The 9,953-nt window shown below is 38.4% G+C and overlaps 1 pseudogene across 1 annotated transcript; it reads right to left on the reverse strand.

The window, feature by feature from the left end:
• Positions 1-4,055: 4,055 nt before the first annotated feature.
• On the reverse strand, positions 4,056-6,193 carry LOC311624834 (mitogen-activated protein kinase kinase kinase 7-like; annotated as a pseudogene). Its single transcript has 2 exons — positions 6,142-6,193; positions 4,056-5,756 (listed from the first exon to the last, which is right to left on the reverse strand). The product of its transcript is annotated as a mitogen-activated protein kinase kinase kinase 7-like (transcript).
• Positions 6,194-9,953: the final 3,760 nt, after the last annotated feature.

Raw genomic sequence — 9,953 nt, forward strand, 5'->3', positions numbered from 1 at the left:
CTATAAGATAGTACTGCCCTCAACACTATTAGTTTCTTAAATTACTATTTGATTTCTACTTTCTACCTCTCCAAAAATTCTTCAGAGGATTATTTTATTAATCACATTTTTTCCCCCATTCATAAAAAACATGAGGAGAAAAGACAGGTCTTATTTGTGTACCAGATGGCAGAGCTGGGCCCAGTTCCATGTTCTTCACTTAGTAGATTTAAAAAAATAGGGGGAAAGAAAAGAAAATAGAACTCAGAGTGATTTGCCTAAGGGCAACATGCCAAACTAATGGTCAAGTTGGGACCAGAATCCAGATGCTGGAGTCAGATTTGGCCCATCTCCCTATGGCAAAAGAAACACACACACATATTATGAACTATTTGAACTATTTGAACAACAAATGCCTCATTAATCATCTTTGGAGGATTATAGGGAACAACCTATTATTTTTATAACCAGTAGATGAAGAGTAAGAATTAAGCATTTACTCTTCTTTCCTATATGAGTTGTACCTATGGGAAACCAAATAATTGATGAATTCCAAATGATTAAATAAAAAATAAAAAATAATTGAACATAATATTAACTAGAATAGGATGGTCTGGAGTAAATAATCCATCAATCAAGAGCCAATTCTTTCAGGGATTCCATGAGTTAGAGCTTTGGGAACATGTGTTCATGTTCTCTTCTCTCCCTCTTTCTGCTTCTATCCCTCAACCCCCACTATTTCTCACTCTCTTCTTTCCCTCCCTATCTGAGTCCACTCCCTTTTAAATTCTTCTTCCACATTGCTCCAAGGTGATTTTCCTTGTATATGTGGTTCTCTTTTCCAAGAATGCCATTTTTCAAAACTAAACAATTTGTCTTTTAAGCATAAAATAAAATTAAAACAATTATTTCTCTGTGAAGACTTCCCATCCTCACCAGTCCACTTCTGCCCATTGGCCACATTTGGAGAGTGTCATTTAATAAAGATGTCGTCACACTGTATTAAAATCTGCTTCAGTCAGAGAATCTGTCTCATTCATTTCTGAAATCTCACTTTGTATTGTGGCTCACTATATGATGGTTAAATAAATGAGCAATTAGTGAAAAATGGCATTAATGATTGATTATCCAAACTTGAGTTTTGTTAATAACTATGACAAATGTTGATTTCCAAGACTGCTATTCTCCATCATTTAACTTGATTTTGAATATCGACTTCTGGGTTGTCATGGCATGCGGAGTCATTTTGAATATGGAAATTTAATATGTGTTGGCAGAAGCATATTAAAGGTAAAATTAAAAGAAAGAAAATGTTCTCCTAAATTATAAACCCATCGATCTTCTCACCTCCTCTCCCATCTGCAGTCTGGCTTTATCTTCAATAAGCAGCAGCTATGGGACTCAATCTAATACCCTTGATGAGGAACAAGCTGATTTTGGATACAGATATTTAGCTATTAAAGTTTTCACTTGCTTTGTTTCACTTAATTGGGAATAGTCTGGTTTAAGATTAATTTTAAAATTTATTGTTGATTCCTTAGACATTTGTGATTGAAATAAATTTAGAAGTTATCTTTAATTATTTAGGGTGTATTGCTCTTTAATTGCTTGGATAAAACACTTCTATGGGCCAATCTTGATGACCCTGATTTGTATTCTGGGATGTCTTTGCTCTAAAGAAGCTTTTATTGCGATACTCCCGTGACAACCAGAGTAAACAGGAACAGGGCCTTGAAGATAAAATTATAGAACTAAGTATTATAAACAAGGTTATGTCTTAGATCATCTTATTTTTAAAGTTTGTTTTCATAGCTTTGGCGGTTTTTAGAAGAACTAAATGTATGTCCTTTTGGCATGTTACAGTAAATATTTATTTCTAGAAAGTATGTATTTTGAGTATTGGAAAGGATGCAGGCAGCATGTTTAGGACTAATTTACATGTTTTCCAGCAGTTCATCTTAATTCACAGATGAATGGCCTTTCATTTACATAAGACAGCAAATAAAATTATTTGGTTTTATAGCTACATTTGAACTTTGAACTTAGATATCTGGTAGTTAAGCTAATGTATAGGGATTTCTTTGTACTCAGTAGCCCTTTGCCTTTATTGCCTTTATACACAAAGATTACATTATAAAATTCAGTGGGAGGAGGAAAAAATAATGAGAGAATAAGTTACCTGCTTTAGCACTTTTAAGAATAGTTTTGATAACTTAGATCAACTTGCTAATCTAGAATAGAGCAAAAGTATAATATAATCATTATATATTTCTAATAATCACATAAATTATGCTTTCTTTTTAAACTTTTTCTTAAAAAACATTAATGCTATAAAATGAGGTTGATGATATCCTTATTTAAAAGACATCTTGTACTGGTATCAAATTATGATTTATTTTAATACCAACTGAAAAAAAATAGATCTTGCCGAAACTGGTTTGGCTCAGTGGATAGAGCGTCGGCCTGCAGACTAAAGGGTCCTGGGTTCGATTCCGGTCAAGGGCATGTACCTTGGTTGCGGGCACATCCCCAGTGGGGGGCATGCAAGAGGCAGCTGATCTCTCTTTCATTGATGTTTCTAACTCTCTCTCTCCCTTCCTCTCTGTAAAAAATTAATAAAATATATTAAAAAAACAAAAAAAATAGATCTTATATAGCCCATTATATCAATGAAGTTTTATTATTATTTTATTTTCAAAATTGGTAACAAATTTTCTCTTATTATAAGTGTTGAAATTTCCTTAAAAGTATTGAAAGGCAATAGACATTTTAGGATAGGTTTGTAAGGAAAATCAATTATTCCAATATCAATAAATAAGATACTTGATAAACTTATAATTACTTCTTTAATTTCCTTATTAATATTTCCTGATTTTCTAGTTTTTTAATGCATATCGTGTTGTAAAAGTATCTAAGTCCAAGCCTTTTCACTGGAGCAATTTCCATTTAAAAAAAAATTTTTTTTACTGATTTTTTACAGAGAGGAAGGGAGAGAGATAGAGAGCTAGAAACGTCGATGAGAGAGAGACATCGACCAGCTGCCTCCTGCACATCCCCTACTGGGGATGTGCCCGCAACCAACGTACATGCCCTTGACTGGAATCGAACCTGGGACCTTTCAGTCCGAAGACCAACGCTATACCTCTGAGCCAAACCGGTTTTGGCGCCATTTTCCATTTTTTATCTTCACTTTTTCAAATATATACTATAACAATCCAATAATCATTGCAGGGAAGAATGAACATTTAAGTTGGATAGTGTCATTTACCTTTTAATTTAATTGGAGAGATATTAATGTTAGTCATAAAAGATTTAAAATTTCAACACACATACATGCCATCACAGAATTAAAAATCATTTTACCTTATAAAGGGTTCCCCTTTGTTTAATGTGTCCTAGTCAAATTTTCATCTAATTAAATATGCTTTTACTAAATATAGCAGTTACCACTTACCTTTAAATAGTTGATGGATGAAACTAAGTTCAGTACTAACCCAAGGATGCTGGCATCAAAGCCTTCACTTTGAATTATCGCCTCAAGGTACTGCATTTCTAAATTATACTACCAATTATTCAAGATTTACCATACCCTATCTTTAACTTTACATATACCATCTTTTGGGGAAAAATTTTATTCATTTTTTTTAGGTGAGATACAAGAACAGCATCATTCTTGAGGTTCCACCTCAAAAAAGAAAGAAAAGTTGTTTGTACGTAGCAGCTAGTTTGATGCCACCTGGTTTTGTTACGCTAGCCTTCACACAAAGAGCATGTAAATATAGTCATGGCTCACGCATCTGTTTGGAAGTTTATTGAGCGGCTTATTCAAGTCACAGATGGCCCATGTTACGCAAGGAGACAGTTGAATTGCGTGTCCACCATGAGAAAAGGAAAATAATAGATGAAACAAATGCAGCAAATATAGGCAGTTGGCATTCAGAGCACACCAAAAAGCTAACACTCATGATTGTCATTATAAAGGTTTTTCTTTCTAAAAGAAAAAAAAAGTATTTCTTTGCATATTTTAAAATTTAATGATTCTAGAGAATCAATCTTTTTGTTTTTGTTGCTGACCTCTAGTGAGCTCTCATTGTTTTTGGGCATTGCTGGCAGTAAGTAGAAAGGCTTTTGTTTTCATCTAAAAGCTTTTTATGTTCCTGTATCAGAGGAGATGCATTTTGCTGGTCCTTTTCATCCTGGTCCAGTTCTGCAACTAGTTCTTGCTTTCTTTGTAATAACAATGCAATTTCTGTTTGAATTTTCATATATTCTTGTGCCATTTTACAATGCTGTTGCAACACTGCCATAGGTTCTTTGGAGTTTGGGCATGGCTCTAGAGGCTAGTGATCCAGTGTACGATAAGCCATTCGGATGAAGTTATCTGATCCATTGGTATCTGTGGAATCAGTAGGGGTCCATGGATGACTTCGAGCTGACTTTTCTGCGGTTAGTCCTGAGGTAGAAGTGATCATTCTATGCTAGGACTGGATGACCTACTGCTCACCTGACGAGTTTCTGTTCCAGTAATAATCAAGTCTTGGATGGATCTATATCTTGGCTGTCTGTTGCCTGATATGCTGATCTCAGGGACATCCAGAATGTTGCCAAATGAAGCGGTTTTATGATGGCCCCATTTAAGCTTGGAACAGGCTGCAGTTGTAGCAATCCTGGCTTCTATTTCAGACATGTCAGCACTCATCCTCTTGCCCTCAGTGGTTGGGGCCAAGCTCTCTACGCTGTTCCCATGGGAAGCTAAACAGCCAGATTCACTCTGTTGCTTTGCCTGATTTTTCAATCATTTTGATTCTCAGCATTTAATAGTATCATTTGTGGAAGGAGCTTGCTCCGCATTAGTGTCACTTTTATTACTGGTATTTGTAGAAGCAATGTCCATGAATGAGCCTGTACTGGTGGCCAAGTTGCTCTGTCCCTCATCGGAGTACAGACAGGGATACTGCAGGGGCTCATCTGCTCCTGCAAAGTACCACATCAAGTGAGCCAATATTTTCAGTCTCCTCCATTGAAGGGCATAGAGAAGGATCTTTAGACCAACAGCGAGTCATCAGGCTCTCAACAGGCTTAGGTAAATTTTTGATCAGTGGTGGTCGAGTACTGTTGGGAACAGCCCACATGCTAATGGAAAGCTGGGCCATCTATCTCATCAAAGGGTTTCTGATGCATGATCACTTGCTGGAGGATAGTACCCCAGCTGAAGATGTCCCTTTTTTAATTGTAATTGCTACCTTCAAAGACTTCAGGTGCCATCTAGGCAGCACTCCCCTTGTTATTGGTCATGTGTGTCTGAATGTCACAGGCTGTACCAAAATCACAGAATTTTAAAACTGTCCCCCCTGTGACCAGCAGCAAGTTTGGTGGTTTCAGGTCCCTGTGAATGAGAGCTTTGGGCTGCATGCTCTGAAGATAAGCCACTTTTTGGGAACACTGTAAATACCAACTCATGGCATGGGCAGCAGTGTAATATGGCAATGGTTCAGCACCAGGAAGCATATTGTATAAAGAGCCCCCTTCAGCTTATTCCAGCACAAGACACCCTGGATTCAAACAGGCTCCATAGAGCTTTATAATATTTGGATGGTTCACACCGGATAATTGCCAAAGCCTTACAATAAAAACTTTCCTCTCAAACTCACTTTCTATTTGTTTAATAACAACATCTTTTGCTCTCCACTTAGCTTTGCAAACTACTCCAAAGGCTTCTCTTCCAACAACCTCTTCTACCTTGATCTCCTTATAGTCTATTTCTTCAAAGTTGAGGACTTCCCATTATATATACTATCAGGAAAGTGTAAACAAGGAACTCAGAAGGCTGATGGACCTTGAGCTTTGGCAAGAGCCAAAGCTATGCACCAATTGTTTAGTTGAGACAATAGTGGCTCAAGCAATTTCCTGACCTAATAGTCTTAAAGTAAATCTTTACTAATATTTACTGACCTTTGAGATAGTCTGTCTGCTACTGGAATTGCCTGCCTGCCTAAGGGCAATATGTGTATCTAAAATTGAATAAAAAGCTGGCAGGGCCTGGGCACCAGAAGCCCTCCCACTAGAGTTGGACTATCTGCCTGGCCCCCTGTTTCCAAATTCATTTTTCTTGTCTAGTCTCTTCATTTGTGCGTGGCCCTTCTCCAGGTCCCAAACCCAAACCACAGTGGCTGTCACATCTTTCACACCCATCCACTTCTCGATGGTCCTTCATCTTGGAGCCACAGTGATCCGTGGAGGGGACAGGGGCAGCAGTCACAATCGAGTCCCTGCTCTAGCTCTGCTCTCAGTTATTTTTTTAATGCAAAATAAACATAGCTAGTGGCTTAAAACAGCAGCTACTTAATTATTTCTCAAGACTATGTTGTCTGGGCTCCACTGGGTTTCTCCATTTCTTCACATGCCATTGACCGGCACTGGAGCCCTCTCAGGGTCCTCTGGGGCTCGACTCTCAAGGTGGGTCTCTCACATGAGTGCTCATTGGTGCTGGCTGTTGACTGCTCATTGGTGCTTGCTTCTTCCCCTGTGGCTTCTCTCGGGAATCTGGCTTTGTCATAACATAATGACTATATTCCAAGTGTTGTAAATGGAAGATGCCCGTCTTCTGAAGGCCAGGGCTGGGAAGGTCACTTCTACTGCATCCCATTGGTACCCAATTACAAGGAAGGGATCTTTAAAGGGGAAGTGAAATCAACTCTACCTCTCAACTTGGCAGTAGCACAATTTACAAGTAAGAAAGGAATTGATGGTGGCTATTTTTAGAGACTACCTACAATAGACCCCAGTAGAACCCTCAGTTTCATATTATCTGCTATTTGGCTCTACTCAAAACCTTGGTGGTATTGCTGTTATTTATGGAAACCGATGGGTTAGACTGACCATTTTTCTATGGAAGTTAGTAAATCAGGGTCTGTGAAGCTTCTGCATATGTAAGCAAAGTTTTGTATAGCTGAGATTTTTTATTTGGGGGGAAAAAAAACAGTAGTGCTTAGCAGTCAATTATTTAGGCGCACGAGTCTCATACTTTTCTTTAAATCTAGGCTCTGCCATTTACCAGTTAGTTATGTCATTTTGGATGGCTTATTTAACCTTGCTAAGCTCAGTTATGAAATTAAAATGTATTTCATAGGCTGTTGGGAGGTATAAATGATGAGCTCTTCACACAGGGCATGTCACATAGTAAGGGCTCCATAAATATTGGATTGTTGTTATCAAGGTTATTCTAAATAGCTCAGTGAGTACCCAAAGGAGTGAAACTGTGGCCTTAATTTTCTGAGCTCACATATTGTATTACACGAGATCACCAGAAATCTACATTCTTGGACTAAATTATTGAAGTCTGACTGAAGCACTTCCTTTATTTTATTTTATTTTATTTTATTTTATTTTTATTCTCAACTGAAGATAGGGATTTTAGAAAGAGAAAGAGTGAGAAAGGAGAGAGAGAGAGAGAAAGAGAGAGAGAGAGAGAGAGAGAGAGAGAGAGAGAGAAAGAAATATTGATGTGTGAGAGAAATATTGATCAGTTGCCTCCCATACATGCCCTGACTGTGGATTAAATCCACAGCCTGGGTATGTGCCCTGACCAGGAATAGAGATTACCATCTTTTGGCACAGGGGATGACACTCCAACCAATTGTGCCACCAGGCCAATGTGGCTCATTTGCCTATTAATTAATTTCTTTTCTAAGCCTATTAAACACCTCACAGAGTGCCATTCACTTAATTTGGCAACAGCTTCCAAATAGAACCATTATTTACAGTATACATTATTAAATGCAGGTAAATACTATATCTAGTGGGCTTTTCTAAGTTTGTTATGTTTATTGCACAAGAACAACCCTGATTGACAAAATATGTGGTATGTTCACAGATATTAAATAGGGATCCATTCCACATGTAATGTGAACAACAAATTCTAAAATCAGAGGCAAGAGAGCTACAATGAAATGAAAACTCATGGCTTCATGCTCTTGTTCTACAGTTTGCTCTATTAATTGTACAGGATTTTTGGGGATAATGTGTGTGTGTGTGTGTGTTTATAGGCAAAATTGGTCTTATTGATGATTTCCCCTCCAATGTTTACTTAATTATAGTGAATTATGCCTTTTTTAATCATAAATGCCACCTATAGCAAAGTGTTTCCTCTAACTAGTCATAACATAATTTTCCTCTTTATGCCCATTCAATAGAAAGATGAAAATACTGTTTTTTAAAAGAAGGCATAGAAATGGGCAAAAATGTATCTTACTGCTCTGAAAGGAAGCAATTTCTTCATTTGTGGCCCATTAAAATTTAATGAGAAAAATTTGATACGATTTCAAAAAAGAAGTACATCGATTCTCCAAACCTTCAGCTTTTATTAGCACTTTCATAATTGCTGTTAGGAAAGCAATTTAGCTCTTTGAAGTGCAGTGAGCTAAAGCCCTTGTTAGCTGAAAGGTGTAGGCATGGAGTCGGGTGGTAGCTGTAAATTAGTTTAGACAGGTCTCAGCTAGCAGACCGGGCTGAGTTCAAGACTCTGCGTCTCACTGTCCTATTCATTCACAGGGAAGCCAGGTTCAAGGGGAGGCGTGTTGGCATACTTGGGAGATGTGTCTGAAGTACACAGGGCTTTTCCCCTATGTGCTGATTGAGTGCAAAATCACAGGCCCTGCATGGATGACAAGATGCTAGTTCTCAAAGCAACCCATTGCATTTTTCTGGGTCCAACTTCTACATAAAACTGGGAAGTATGTGATTAAAATCCTGCTCAGGGCCATGTCAGACAATGGTGACATGCAGGGAGCAAATGCAGAGTGGCAGTGGACCGAGGATGGGTACAAGTAAGGGTCAAATTGGACTTCTTCTAAGTTCAAGTGTGAGGACTCCACATGCCGGTCAACAGCTCTGCCTCTTATGCTGGAGCTTATGTCACCTTCTCATCAGGTCAAATAAATTATTTTCTTTAATGTATTTTATGAGCAACAGATTTTTCCCGAGTGCCGAGCACTGTGGTGAGTGCTGTCACAGGAGAGCAAAGGAATATTAGGGGCAGCATCTAAGCTCAAGCATCTTGCAGACTTACTAAAGAGATAAAACAACTAAAAATATGACAATATGAGTATATAGGGTAGTTGGGTCAGCACCGGCCCTAATTCCCTTGTCCTCACTTCCCCACAGACCAGCAGCCCACTGATCTTGCCTCCTGTAGACTCAGCCTTGGCCCAGTTTTGGAGCTACCCTGAGTGGGACATTTCTCAACTGTAAGGCTCTCATATGCCCTTGTCTGCACTTTGATGTCCTGGTCCCGAGCACTCACTTATTTTAAACTTCACATCTTGATGTTTCTTAATTTTCTTTATTCATGTAGGGATAATAACCCATACATGCATTGCAGGGTAAAGATTGCAGGCCTATTAGAGACAATCACAGGCCCTGTCCAGTGTGGCTCAATTGGTTGGAGTGTTGTCCCATACACTGAAAGGTGGTGGGTTTGATTCCTGGTCAGGGCACATACCTAGGTTGCACGTTTGATCCACACTTGGGGCACTTATGGGAGACAACTTGTGGATGTTTCTATCTCTCTCCCTTTCTCTCTCTAATGTCAATAAAAAAAACATTCTCAGGTGAGAATTACAAGAAAGAGGGAGAGAGGGATGGAGGGAGGGGGGAGAGAAGGAGAGAGAGAGAGAGAGAGAGAGAGAGAGAGAGAGAGAGAGAGAGAGAGAGAGAGAGAGAGAGAGAAATTAGCGCAGTATCTGAAAAATAAGAGCCATTATAAATCCTTTTCATTTTGCACTTGCAGTTTCCCTCTACCACCACTAGGAGGAAGAAGCACATTTGTTGTAGTCTTAAGATGAAGTACAAGGATGTTTATTTCTAAAAGCTAAATGAATTTTCATGGGCAGTCTTTTGTCATTTTGGTTATTAAAATCTTCAGACAACTCCTTGGTACAATATTCATATTTCTTCATCAAAAGTAAATTGTTTTC

This window comes from Pipistrellus hanaki (assembly GCF_964339955.1).
Source record: "Pipistrellus hanaki genome assembly, chromosome: 6".
Taxonomy (NCBI): Eukaryota; Metazoa; Chordata; class Mammalia; order Chiroptera; family Vespertilionidae; genus Pipistrellus; species Pipistrellus hanaki.